This window comes from Scyliorhinus canicula, chromosome 4 (assembly GCF_902713615.1).
Source record: "Scyliorhinus canicula chromosome 4, sScyCan1.1, whole genome shotgun sequence".
NCBI classification, from domain to species: Eukaryota; Metazoa; Chordata; class Chondrichthyes; order Carcharhiniformes; family Scyliorhinidae; genus Scyliorhinus; species Scyliorhinus canicula.
Window position 1 is genome coordinate 233,565,522 of NC_052149.1, and position 12,599 is coordinate 233,578,120.

Here is a 12,599-nt window from a genome sequence, read left to right on the forward strand (position 1 = left end):
GGAGTTTGCACATTTGCCCCGTGTCTGCATGGGTCTCACCCCCACAAGCCCAAGATGTGCAGGGTAGGTCGATTGGCCACGCCAAATTGCCCCTTAGTTGGAAATAAAAAGAATTTAACAAAAGGATTTGACAGGGTAGATTCAGAAAGAATGTTCCCGATGGGGGGGGAGTCCAGAAGTAGGGCTCAAAGTTTGAGGATAAGGGCATTTTAGGACTGAGGTGAGGAGAGAATTATTCAACCAGAGAGTGGTGAACCGACATGGTAGCACAGTGGTTAGCACTGCGATCTCACAGCTCTAGGGTACCGGGTTCAATTCTGGCCTCGGCTGACTGTCTGTGTGGAGTTTGCACTTTCTCCCCATGTTTGAGTGGGTTTCCTCCCACAGTCCAAAGATGTGCAGGCTAGGTGGATTGGCCATGCTAAATTGCTCCTCAGTGTCCAGGGATTAGTTGGGGTTATGGCGTTAGGGTGGAGGCATGAGCTTTAATGGGGTGCTCTTTCTAAGGGCTGGTGCAGACTCGATGGGCCGATTGGCCTCCTTCTGCACTGTAAATTCTATGATTCTATGAACCTGTAGAATTCACTATCACAGAAAGTAGTTGAGACCAATACGTCATATAACTTCAAGAAGGAATTAGATATAGCTGTTGGGGTTAACGGAATCAAGGGATATGGATGGAAGGCGGTATCAAGCTATTGAACTTGATGATCAGCCATGATCATAATGAATTGCAGAGCAGGTTTGAAGGGCCGAGTGGCTTCCTTCTGCTTCTATTTTCCATGTATGTTTTTATGTATGTTAACAGGAGCATACACCTCTGACAGCACAGCAGTCTCTCAGCACGGTGTTGGTCGTGTCAGCCTGGAGTATGTGCTATAGATTTGTGGGACTCATCATTTTATCATAGTATCATAGAATCTTTACAGTGCCATTCAGCCCATCGAGTGATCTGGGCCACTGCTGACACTCTGCTTAGATTTTGAGTTTTTCCTGCGAATGATCTACATTCACAAAAGATGCAAAATGTACCATGTTCGCTATGGCTGGTGACTGTGGATAAGATGAAGAAAGTTTTATATTCCTGAGAAGGTTTCTTAAGTCACTAACAGTCTAGTGATTTGATGCTTCATGCCATTTATATTCCAGATGCCACTGCCCTCTATATTAGTCCATTGGTGACATGGTTTATTACCGATAATCATAATTTCACAGGATTTAAGATAAATCCTTTCATCCAAACACATTTAATCTGATGTAGATTTGTGTTTACCCTGATTAAAGTTTAATATTAGGAGTGCACATTGCTCCAAAGGGCAGGAACAAATAACTAACTTGCAGTTCCTAAATCATTAGGCAAAACATAATATTTATGTATTTCTGGACAGAAATGGTATGTTGAACTGCCAACATACAGCAATATAAATCTTCTTTATTCAGCCGCCCAGGCTGAGGCTGATAATAACTGACTTCAAAACAAATCAAAGATTTAAAATGAAACACTGATCCCATGGTGTATTTTAATCAGAAGGTACAATTACCGAGGACCATCTGTTAACATTGAAAGCATTTATGAGTGCAGCTGAAAACAATATCTTTATCCCAGATCATGTTGTTATATTGTTGGTTGGGACATGTTTCTGATTCAAGTGATAGCTAACACTCTCCCTGTATATTGGCTTAAAGCAGGAACATTCTTTCACTGGTGCTGTCATTCAGTACCACCTGAATCATTCCATGTGTTCACAATTCTGTTTTGAGGACCAAAAGCTAGCAACGAAGAATATAGATGACAATGAGTTGCATTTAAAGATAACAACAGATTGGGAGTGAACGGGATTCGATGCTCTGAGATTTACAGAGTGACGTTCATTCTGGACATTGAAGCATATTTTCATGTTTAGAGTTAAGGGCACACATTTTAACACGCTGGGCTAAATCGCTGGTTTTTAAAGCAGACCAAGGCAGGCCAGCAGCATGGTTCAATTCCCGTATCAGCCTCCCCGAACAGGCGCCGGAATGTGGTGGCTAGGGGCTTTTCACAGTAACTTCATTGAAGTCTACTTGTGACAGTAAGCGATTTTCATTTAATTTAATTTCATATATGAAGTTCTGCGGAAAGGTCATGAACCTGGAACATTAGATTTGTTGTCTCTTCACAGGGGCTGCCAGACCTGCTGAATATTGTTATTTTTATTTCAGATTTTCAGTGTGGTACTGAAAACAGGCTTCAGAAGATACACATAGGCTATAAACTGACACTGTCTCCTGAGGCCCTGGCTGGAAGCAATACTGGCCATCTGCAAGAGCACTCGTCAAGGCAGCATGGTAGCACAGTGGGTAGCACTGTTGCTTCACAGCTCCAGGGTCCCAGGTTCAATTCCCGGCTTGGGTCCCTGCCTGTGCGGAGTCTGCACATTCTCCCCATGCCTGGGTAGATTTCCTCTGGGTGCTCCAGTTTCCTCCCACAAGTCCTGAAAGACGTGCTGTTAGGTAATTTGGATTTTCTGAATTCTCCCTCAGTGTACCCGAACAGAGTGCAGGTAAAACTTCCAGCTCAGGGGCTTTCCGGTGGCGGCTATGAAGGAGTAAGTCACACATTTGGTGGCTCCCGCTCGGGTCGGACTTTTGGACATTTCCCCCCGGTTTTCTACCGGACTTGAATTGTAAAAGTGAAGTCAGAGGCAATTGTGTACTGAATTCCCACGTCGATGCATGGAGAGAAGGACTAGAAGTGCTCGTAAAGGCAGAAACAGAAAGACAGAGAAGGCTTGGGCTGAAGCTGCAGCAGGAGACAGCATGGCAGAGGTCCGGACCTCTGGTTTGTCGACCCAGCGGTCAACGGAGCAGCTGATGCAAGCTATTAAGGAAGGTTTTGCTAAGCAGAAACGAGACTGCTTGGACCTGATAAAAGAGTCGATTGAACCGGCTGGAGCTTGGATTGGATGCCCAAGATCGGGCGATCCAGAAGGTAGAGAAGGTGCTGGCTGAGCAGGAGGAACATCAAACTGTTGTGGAGTTGGAGGTGGGGATGCTGAGAGTCCAGCAGAAGAAGCTCCTGGAGAAGGTGGAGGACCTCGAGAATAGGTCCCACTGGCAGAACGTGAGAATTGTTGGGCTCCGGGAGGGGTCCAATGGAGCGGACGCTGGGGCATACATCGCGGAAATGTTTGAGAATCTGCTGAGGAATGGGGCATTCTCCCCACGCTTGGAAGTGGACAGAGCTCACAGAGCACTCGCGAGGAAGCCGTGAATGTGAGACCCCCCCGACGGCAATGGTGGTGAGATTCCACAGGTACTTCGATAAGGAGCGTATTCTACAGTGGGCCAAGCAGACACGGAGCTGTAAATGGGCCAACAGTATCCTGCGGATCTACCAAGACCTGAGTGTGGAGGTGGCCAGGAGAAGAGCGGGCTTTAACCAGATCAGGTCAACCATTTTTAAGAAAAAGGTGAGGTTCGGACTGTTGTATCCAGCCCATTTCTGGGTCACGTACGAGGAACATCACTTTTATTTTGAGTCACCTGAGGACACGCTGGAGTTCGCAAAAAGGTGGTGGACTGAGAACTTTTGAACTTTGCTGCAATGTTCATGTATTTAAAAAAAAAGTTTCTCATTTTTCGTTTTGTGGAAGCTGTTTCTAATGCCTTCTGTATTAATTTGGGACCAGTGGCAGAGCTGAGTGAGTTAATATTTACATTTGCGAGTCCCCGATACGGGGGAACCACCGGTTTGTACCAGGGAGCATCGATGGCGGGTTTCTTGGCTGGCACAGGGTAGGTATTAGGAGGTTGAGGGACCTGTTTGTGGATGGGAGGTTTGTGAGCCTGGGTGAGTTAGAGGGGAAGTTTGGGCTCCCCCCGGGGAACATGTTTAGGTACATGCAGGTTATGGCGTTTGCCAGGCGGCAGGTGGAGGGGTTCCCTCTGCTGCCCCCACATGGGGTATGGGACAGAGTGCTCTCGGGAGTGTGGTTTGGAGGGGGGAGGATTTCAGACGTGTACCACGTAATGCAGGAGGTCGATGAGGCCTCGGTGGAGGAGCTGAAGGGTAAATGGGAAGAGGAGCTGGGTGAGGAGATTGAGGAGGGGACGTGGGCGGATGCCCAGGAAAGAGTGAATTCCTCCTCTTCCTGTGCGAGGCTTAGCCTCATAGAGTTCAAGGTGCTGCACCGGGCCCACATGACCGGGACGAGAATTAGTAGGTTTTTCGGGGGCAAAGACAGGTGTGCTAGGTGCTCGGGGAGCCCAGCGAACCACGCCCATATGTTCTGGGCATGCCCAGCGCTGGGGGAGTTTTGGAAGGGTGTGGCAAGGACGGTGTCGAGGGTGGTAGGATCCAGGGTCAAGCCAGGCTGGGGACTCGCAATTTTTGGGGTTGCAGTGGAGCCGGGAGTGCAGGAGGCGAAAGAGGCCGGTGTTCTGGCCTTTGCGTCCCTAGTAGCCCGGCAGAGGATCTTGCTTCAGTGGAAGGATGCGAGGCCCCAAGCGTGGAGGCCTGGATCAATGATATGGCGGGGTTCATCAAATTGGAGAAGGTGAAATTTTCCCTGAGGGGATCAGTACAGGGGTTCTTTAGGCAGTGGCAGCCTTTCCTGGCAGAACAGAAAATAGGCTGGCAGCAGCAGCAACCCGGGGAGGGGGGGGGGGGGGAGGGAAGGGAGGGAGGGAGGGAGGAAGGGAAGAGGAAGAGGGGGGGTGGTTTGTTTCGGGGGAAGGGAGAAATGTGTATATGTGTTTATTGAATATGCTGGGTGTTTATCTATTTCTTCTTTTTGTAGTTACTGGGGGGGGGGGGGAGTGTTGGTTTTGAGGGTTAGTGTGTTTTTTGTTTGGTTGTTGTTAATACTGGTTTCTTGTTGTTATTTTCTGTTTTTGATATGTTTTGGAAAATCTCAAAAATTATTTAAAACTTTTTTTTTACATTTGCACTGTTGGGGGATGGAGATGTGCTTGTTTGGATTTTGGATCTCTGACTTGATCTTTGTTACCTTTATTTTTTTCTTCCTGTTTTTTCTGTCGGGCAATTGTTTTGGGATTGTTTGTCATTGTAATATGTATGTATAAGCGGGGGGAGGGAACAATAGGTGGGAGCCTTTTCGGTGCCAGGGATGGGGGCCACCAAGCTAGCTGGGCGGGTTAGCTCATGGAAGCGTAGCGGGGGTGTGCATATGTTCGGTTTATCAAAGAGGTTGAGTTATATTGTGTTGCTACTCGGGGGGGGGGGGGGGGGGGAAGGGGGAAAATGTTCTGCTGACGAGGGAGGGACTTGGGCCAAGGGACAGAGAGGAGGTTGGGGACGGAGGCTGCCTGGGGGCGGGCCGGTGGAGGCGCGGAGAACAGACTGGAGGCGGGCCCAAAAAAGGGGATGGCTGATTGGCAATGGGGGGGGGGGGGGGGGCAATGAGCCCCCCAACTAGGCTGATCACCTGGAATGTACGAGGGTTAAATGGGCCGGACAAGAGGACACGCGTGTTTGCGCATCTGAGGGGACTGAAGGCAGACGTGGTAATGTTGCAGGAGACGCACCTTAGAGCATCTGACCAGATTAGATTGAGGAAAGGCTGGGTCAGTCAGGTCTTTCACTCAGGACTAGATTCAAAGACTAGAGGTGTCGCAATCCTGATCAATAAGCGGGTGGTGTTTGAAGCGGGTAGAATAGTATCGGATGTGGGAGGTCGATACATTATGGTCAGTGGGAAACAGGAGGGGGTGCAAGTGGTATTAGTAAATGTGTATATGCCAAATTGGGATGATGTGGAGTTCATAAAGAGGATGCTTGGGAAGACACCGGACCTGGATTTGCACACGTTGGTCATGGGAGGGGACTTCAACACAGTTATTGACCCTGGCTTGGACCGGTCAAGCTCGAAAACGGGCAGGGTGCCAGCAATGGCAACGGAACTAAAAGGTTCATGGAACAGATGTGGGGGGTGGACCCATGGAGATTTGGGCAGCCTAGGGTGAAGGAGTTCTCCTTCCACTCGCACGTGCATAAAGTGTACTCCTGGATCGAGTTCTTTATTCTGAGCAGGCCTTTACTGACGGGGGTGGTGGACACTGGGTACTCGGCGATCATCACAATCTCAGAGCATGCCCCGCATTAGGTTGACCTGCAGGATAGTAAAGACAGTAACCAGCGCCCGCACTGGAGGCTAGATGTGGGACTTTTAGCTGACGAAGGGGCGTGCGAGCGGCTGAGGAAATGCATTCAGGTCAATGACACGGGGGAAATTTCAGCTGCGGTGGTCTGGGAAGCACTGAAGGCTTCTCAGAGGGGAGCTGATCTCGATACGGGCCCATAAGGAGAAGGCAGACAGGGCAGAGACGGACCGACTGGTAAAGGAGATACTACAGATCGACAGGAGGTATGCGGAGACCCCAGAGGCAGGGCTTTTAAGGGAACGACAGAGGCTACAGGCGGAGTTCGGCTTGTTAACCACAGGGAGGGCGGTGGAGCAGCTGAGAAAGGCGGGGGGGGGGGGGGGGGCTATCTATGAGCATGGAGAGAAGGAGATTTTTACAGTAGGCTGTATGGGTCGGAACCCCCACCTGGGCTGGAGGGAATGAGGCATTTATATAAGAACATAAGAACATAAGAACTAGGAGCAGGAGTAGGCCATCTGGCCCCTCGAGCCTGCTCCGCCATTCAATTAGATCATGGCTGATCTTTTGTGGACTCAGCTCCACTTTCCGGCCCGAACACCATAACCCTTAATCCCTTTATTCTTCAAAAAACTATCTATCTTTACCTTAAAAACATGCAATGAAGGAGCCTCAACTGCTTCACTGGGCAAGGAATTCCATAGATTCACAACCCTTTGGGTGAAGAAGTTCCTCCTAAACTCAGTCCTAAATCTACTTCCCCTTATTTTGAGGCTATGCCCCCTAGTTCTGCTGTCACCCGCCAGTGGAAACAACCTGCCCGCATCTATCCTATCAATTCCCTTCATAATTTTAAATGTTTCTATAAGATCCCCCCTCATCCTTCTAAATTCCAACGAGTACAGTCCCAGTCTACTCAACCTCTCCTCATAATCCAACCCCTTCAGCTCTGGGATTAACCTAGTGAATCTCCTCTGCACACCCTCCAGTGCCAGTACGTCCTTTCTCAAGTAAGGAGACCAAAACTGAACACAATACTCCAGGTGTGGCCGCACTAACACCTTATACAATTGCAACATAACCTCCCTAGTCTTATACTCCATCCCTCTAGCAATGAAGGACAAAATTCCATTTGCCTTCTTAATCACCTGTTGCACTTGTAAACCAACCTTCTGTGACTCATGCACTAGCACACCCAAGTCTCTCTGAACAGCGGCATGCTTTAATATTTTATCGTTTAAATAATAATCCCGTTTGCTGTTATTCCTACCAAAATGGATAACCTCACATTTGTCAACATTGTATTCCATCTGCCAGACCCGAGCCCATTCACTTAACCTATCCAAATCCCTCTGCAGACTTCCAGTATCCTCTGCACTTTTCGCTTTACCACTCATCTTAGTGTCATCTGCAAACTTGGACACATTTCTTAGGGGGACTGAATTTCCCAAAGGTGGAGGGGGAGCTGGGGGCCCCCGATCGGGTTGGAAGAGATAGTGGAGGGTCTGAAGGCCATGCAGTCGGGTAAAGCCCCGGGGCCAGACGGGTACCCAGTGGAGTTCTATAGAAAGTTCTCTGGGATATTGGGACCGTTGTTGATGAGGCTGTTCAATGAGGCAAGGGAGAGAGGGGTGCTGCCCCCGGCGATGTCGCAGGCGACGATTTCGCTAATCCTGAAGCAGGACAAGAACCTGGAGCTGTGTGGGTCCTACAGGCCGATATCCCTGTTGAATATGGACGCCAAACTGCTGGCCAAAATTTTGTCCTCCAGGATTGAGGATTGTGTTCCGGACGTTATTGGGGAGGACCAGACGGGGTTTGTTAAGTGCAGTTGGTGGCCAATATAAGAAGGCTGTTAAATGGGATCATGATGCCCCCGGAAGGTAGGGAGGTGGAGGTAGTGGTCGCAATGGATGCAGAGAAGGCTTTTGATCGGGTAGAATGGGAATATCTATGGGAAGTACTGGGACGGTTCGGATTTGGGCGGGGCTTTATTGACTGAGTCAGGTTGCTGTATCAGGCTCCTGTTACAAGCATACGGACAAATAGGACAACATCGGACTACTTTAGACTGCACCAGGGGACGAGACAGGGATGCCCCCTCTCCCCACTGTTCGCGCTAGCTATAGAGCTGCTGGCAATTGCTCTGAGAGCTCAGGGGGCTGGAAGGGGCTCATCCGGGGGGGGGGGGGGGGGGGGGGGGGGAGGGTGGAGCCCAGAGTCTTGTTTTATGCAGGCAACCTGCTTCTGTATGTATCGGACCTAATAGAGGGGATGGAAGAAATCATGAGGATTCTAGGCGATTTGACTGATTTTCGGGTATAAGTTAAATATGGGGAAATGTGAGATGTGTGCGGTCCAGGCGAGGGGACAGGATAGGCGATTGGGGGAGCTGCCGTTTATATTAGTAGGGGGATGCTTTTGGTATCTAGGCATCCAAGTGGTGCGGGAATGGGACCGGCTGCATAAATTAAATCTGGCCTGACTAGTAGACCAAATGAAGGACGATTTACGGAGATGGGACGCGCTTCCGTTGTCACTAGTTGGGAGGGTGCAGACGGTGAAGATGATGGTCCTCCAGGGAAGGTAATGCTTGAGTGGAGTCGGGGAGAGGGCGGGCTGGCGCTGCCAAATTTTAGTAAATATTACTGGGCGGTAAATATGGCCATGATCAGGAAGTGGGTGGTGGGGGGAGGGTCAGCATGGTAGCGTATGGAGGCAGCTTCAAGCAAGGGCACCAGTCTGGGTGCGTTGGGAGCTGCACCTCTGCCGTTCCCGCTGGCACGGTACTCCACCAGCCCCGTGGTGTTGGCGGCCCTGAGAGTCTGGGGGCAATGGAGGAGACAAATGGGAGCAGAGGGATCATTGGTCTGGTCCCCAATCTGTAATAATCACCGGTTTGCCCCGGGAAGGCCAGATGGGGGGGTTCCGGATATGGCGGAGAGCAGGGATTGAAAGGATGGGGAATATGTTTATAGAGGGAGCTTTTCGAGTATGAGGGCGCTGGAGAAGAAGTTTGGGTTGGCGAGGGGAAACAAATTCAGGTACCTGCAGGTGCGGCACTTCCTACATAAACAGGTGTCAACCTTCCCGCTCCTACCACTAAGGGGGATTCAGGACAGGATAGTTTCCAGAGGGTGGGTGGGAGAGGGGAGCATTTCTGACATTTGCGAGGAACTTATGGGGCCTGAGGAGACGCAGACCGAGGAGCTGAAGTGCAAGTGGGAGGAGGAGTTAGAAGGAGATATAGAGGATGGTCTATGGGGGGACGTGTAAAGCAGAGTCAACGCGTCCACAACATGTGCCAGGCTCAGCCTGATACAGTTCAAGGTCATTCATCGGGCTCACATGACAGTGGCCCGGATGAGCAGATTCTTTGGGGTGGAAGACAGGTGTGCAAAGTGTGCGGGAGGACCAGCGAACCATGTCCACATGTTCTGGACATGTCTGAAGCTTAGGGGATTTTGGCAGGGGTGTGCAGATGTCATGTCCACGGTGTTAAAAACAAGGGTAGCACCGAGTCCAGAAGTGGCGATTTTCGGGGTGTCGGAAGATCCGGGAATACAGGAGGAGAAAGACACAGACATTCTGGCCTTTGGTTCCCTGGTAGCCCAGAGACGGATACTCTTAGCTTGGAGGGACTCAAAGCCCCCGAAGTCGGAGACCTGGCTATCGGTCATGGCTAGCTTTCTCTGTTTGGAGAAAATCAAGTTTGCCTTGAGAGGGTCACTGTTAGGGTTCGCCCGGAGGTGGCAACCGTTCATCGACTTCTTTGCGGAAAATTAATCGTCAGCAGAAGGGGGTGTGTGGGGGGAGTTAGTTTAGCTTAGAGTAGGAGGTTAATAAAGGTGGGACCTGTAGGGAGGGAGACGGCATTTGCACTATGTTGATAGACTCATGTACATTGTTTATTTTGCTGTTGTAATACCAAAAATACCTCAATAAAATGTTTATTAAAAAAAAACTTCCAGCTCAGCTGTGAGTCTGTCAGATTTTGTTGAGTAAGAGAATTATGAATAAAGTTGCATCAAACTGTGAACCTGTTTTGTCCTTTATTCATCTCGCAAGTAAGGGCACCTGGGTAAAACTATTAAGTTAACTGGTCGAAAGTATCAGAGGTTTTACAGGTACAACACCAGTATCCACATTATTCTGCCTTCCAATATAAAGTTTTAACACTGGGCAATGGCTGGAATCTCTCCAGTGGATCACAATAGGAATTAATGCATTGCATAAGGTTTATGGTGCCAATATATTTCTCCTTTGGTTATTTATTTCAATAAGTCTCTTTAACAATTACACATTAGCATGAAAGCAAATTGCTGCAGGTGCTGGAAATCTGAAATCGAAACAGAAAATTCTGAAAGTGCTTCGCAGGCCAGGCAACATCTGGGAAAGAGAAACCGAGTTATGTTTCAGGTTGATTTCCTTTCTGTGTCAGGGTCATGAAGGGTCATTGGCCTGAAATGTTAATTCTGTTTCCCTTCGCAGATGGTGCCTAACCTGCTGAGTATTTCCAGCATTTTCAAATGTTATTAATTATTGCACATTAGTGGGAATGTGATTTCCAAACACTAACTCCAATTAGGCAGCTTGCTCTGTGGTTCATTTTCAAATGATGATCTGGATCTGAAATGGGTGAATGTGCTGTTATTACTTAGTGAACAGATGGGGTTATTTCTCAAACTGTCTGGTTTGAGCTGCAGGAAGTAAATGAAAGACAACTTAATTTCTACAGATAAATGTTGAAGATGTAAAGTTGCTCTGATTTAAAAAAAGAACTGGACAAATATGAGGGGATGCTAATTGTTCAAATTATACAAGATAATTGCTCTGTTAATGATTGGGCCAGATTATCTACTGAGAAATTGATGCATTCAGAGCAGGTCCCGTATCCAAACCTCTGAAAGTTGATGAGTTCTGCTGGGATAACAGCAGCGAGGTGAGGTTTGGATGTATTTCAATTTTCCCAGTATAGGCGCAAGGGACATTTGGCAAGATTTTTGCTTCTTGTGGCTCGTGAGCAACTGACAGAGGAATGTTTATGTACTTGGACATCAGCTGAAAGACAGGACTATGTTCAGCTATAAAACAAGAAAGATCTTTCATTTGTATAGCACCTTTGGTGGCCTAAGGATTCCTTTTTGCAGTCAATTAAGTACTTTTGAAGTGCAGTCATTATTCCACTCTCCATGGCTACATCAACAGCAAGTTCAGAATCCTCAACCCTTACAGAACAGGGCAAGCAAACGTATGGAAACAACACCAACTGCAAGTTCCCCTCCATGTTACTCACCATCTTAGATACGGACTATATCATCAACCCTTCATTATTGCTGGGTCCAACTCTTGCAGCTCCCCACCTAATATCTACACCACATGGACTTCAGTGGTTGAAGAAGGCAATTAGTGATGGGAATAAATGCTGGCCTATCCAGTGATGCTCACATCCCAGGAAACTGCTGGTACATTTTGCACAGCAATGTTCCACAAACAACAAGGGGATAATGGCAAAAGATAATGTTATTCCAGTGGTGTTGGCTGGGAGATAAATATTGGTGCCAGGGCACTGGGGAGAACTTCCTCCTTCTTCTGTAAAAATAGTGTCACAGGATCTGTTGTGAACTAAGAGTGCAGAATGTTTCTCAGTTGAACAGTGCAGCATCCCCTGGAGCGTCAGCCTCAATTTTGTGGTAAAATCTCTGGGGCGAGATTTGAACCCACAACTTTTAAGATAATTGGCAAAAGGACAAGAGAGGAGATGTGGATTTATTTTTAATGCAGTGCGTTGATAGGATCAGGAATGCACTGTCTGGAAAGGCAGCTTCATTAGTCACTTTTAAAAGGGAATTTGATATAAACTTGAAAAAGGAAACATTTAGATGGTCATGGGGGAAGAGCAGGCGAATGGACTAATTGAATAGCTCTCTCAGAGAGCTGGTACAGGCCTAATGGGCCCGATGTTCCCATTCTGTGTTGTATGACCCATGATTGTAGGAATGGAGGGGAAAATATTGCAAGAAAAAATTATATGATTATATAATTAAAAGTGGGAAGTGCTGCTAATTGTGAAAGTTATATCCCGAGAGTAGTGTTCCCTCCCCCCCACCCCCCATGTTTCTTACAGGATCATAAAAATATTTTTAAAAAAGATAAACAGACATGATTAACCAATAGTGGTGAAAAATACAGGCAATTCTTGTACACTGGGACCGAGCACAATGATTTGAAAAAGGTCAGATTTACTGCAATGACTTCACCTGTTTCTAGTCAGAAACTAATCAGAAAACATGACCAGCCTTCAACTGTGAAATTTGCATCACACAGTGCCACAGTAGGAATTACATTGTTCTGTGTTACTACATCTGTAATTTACCATCGTAGAAGTTTCAGAATTGAGAAAGCTGGATGAGGGACAAAAGCTGACAGTGCAGAATAGCAAAAAGGCTGAAATCTATGCATTTCCATAGAGCTTTTAATGACGGAAAGATTTT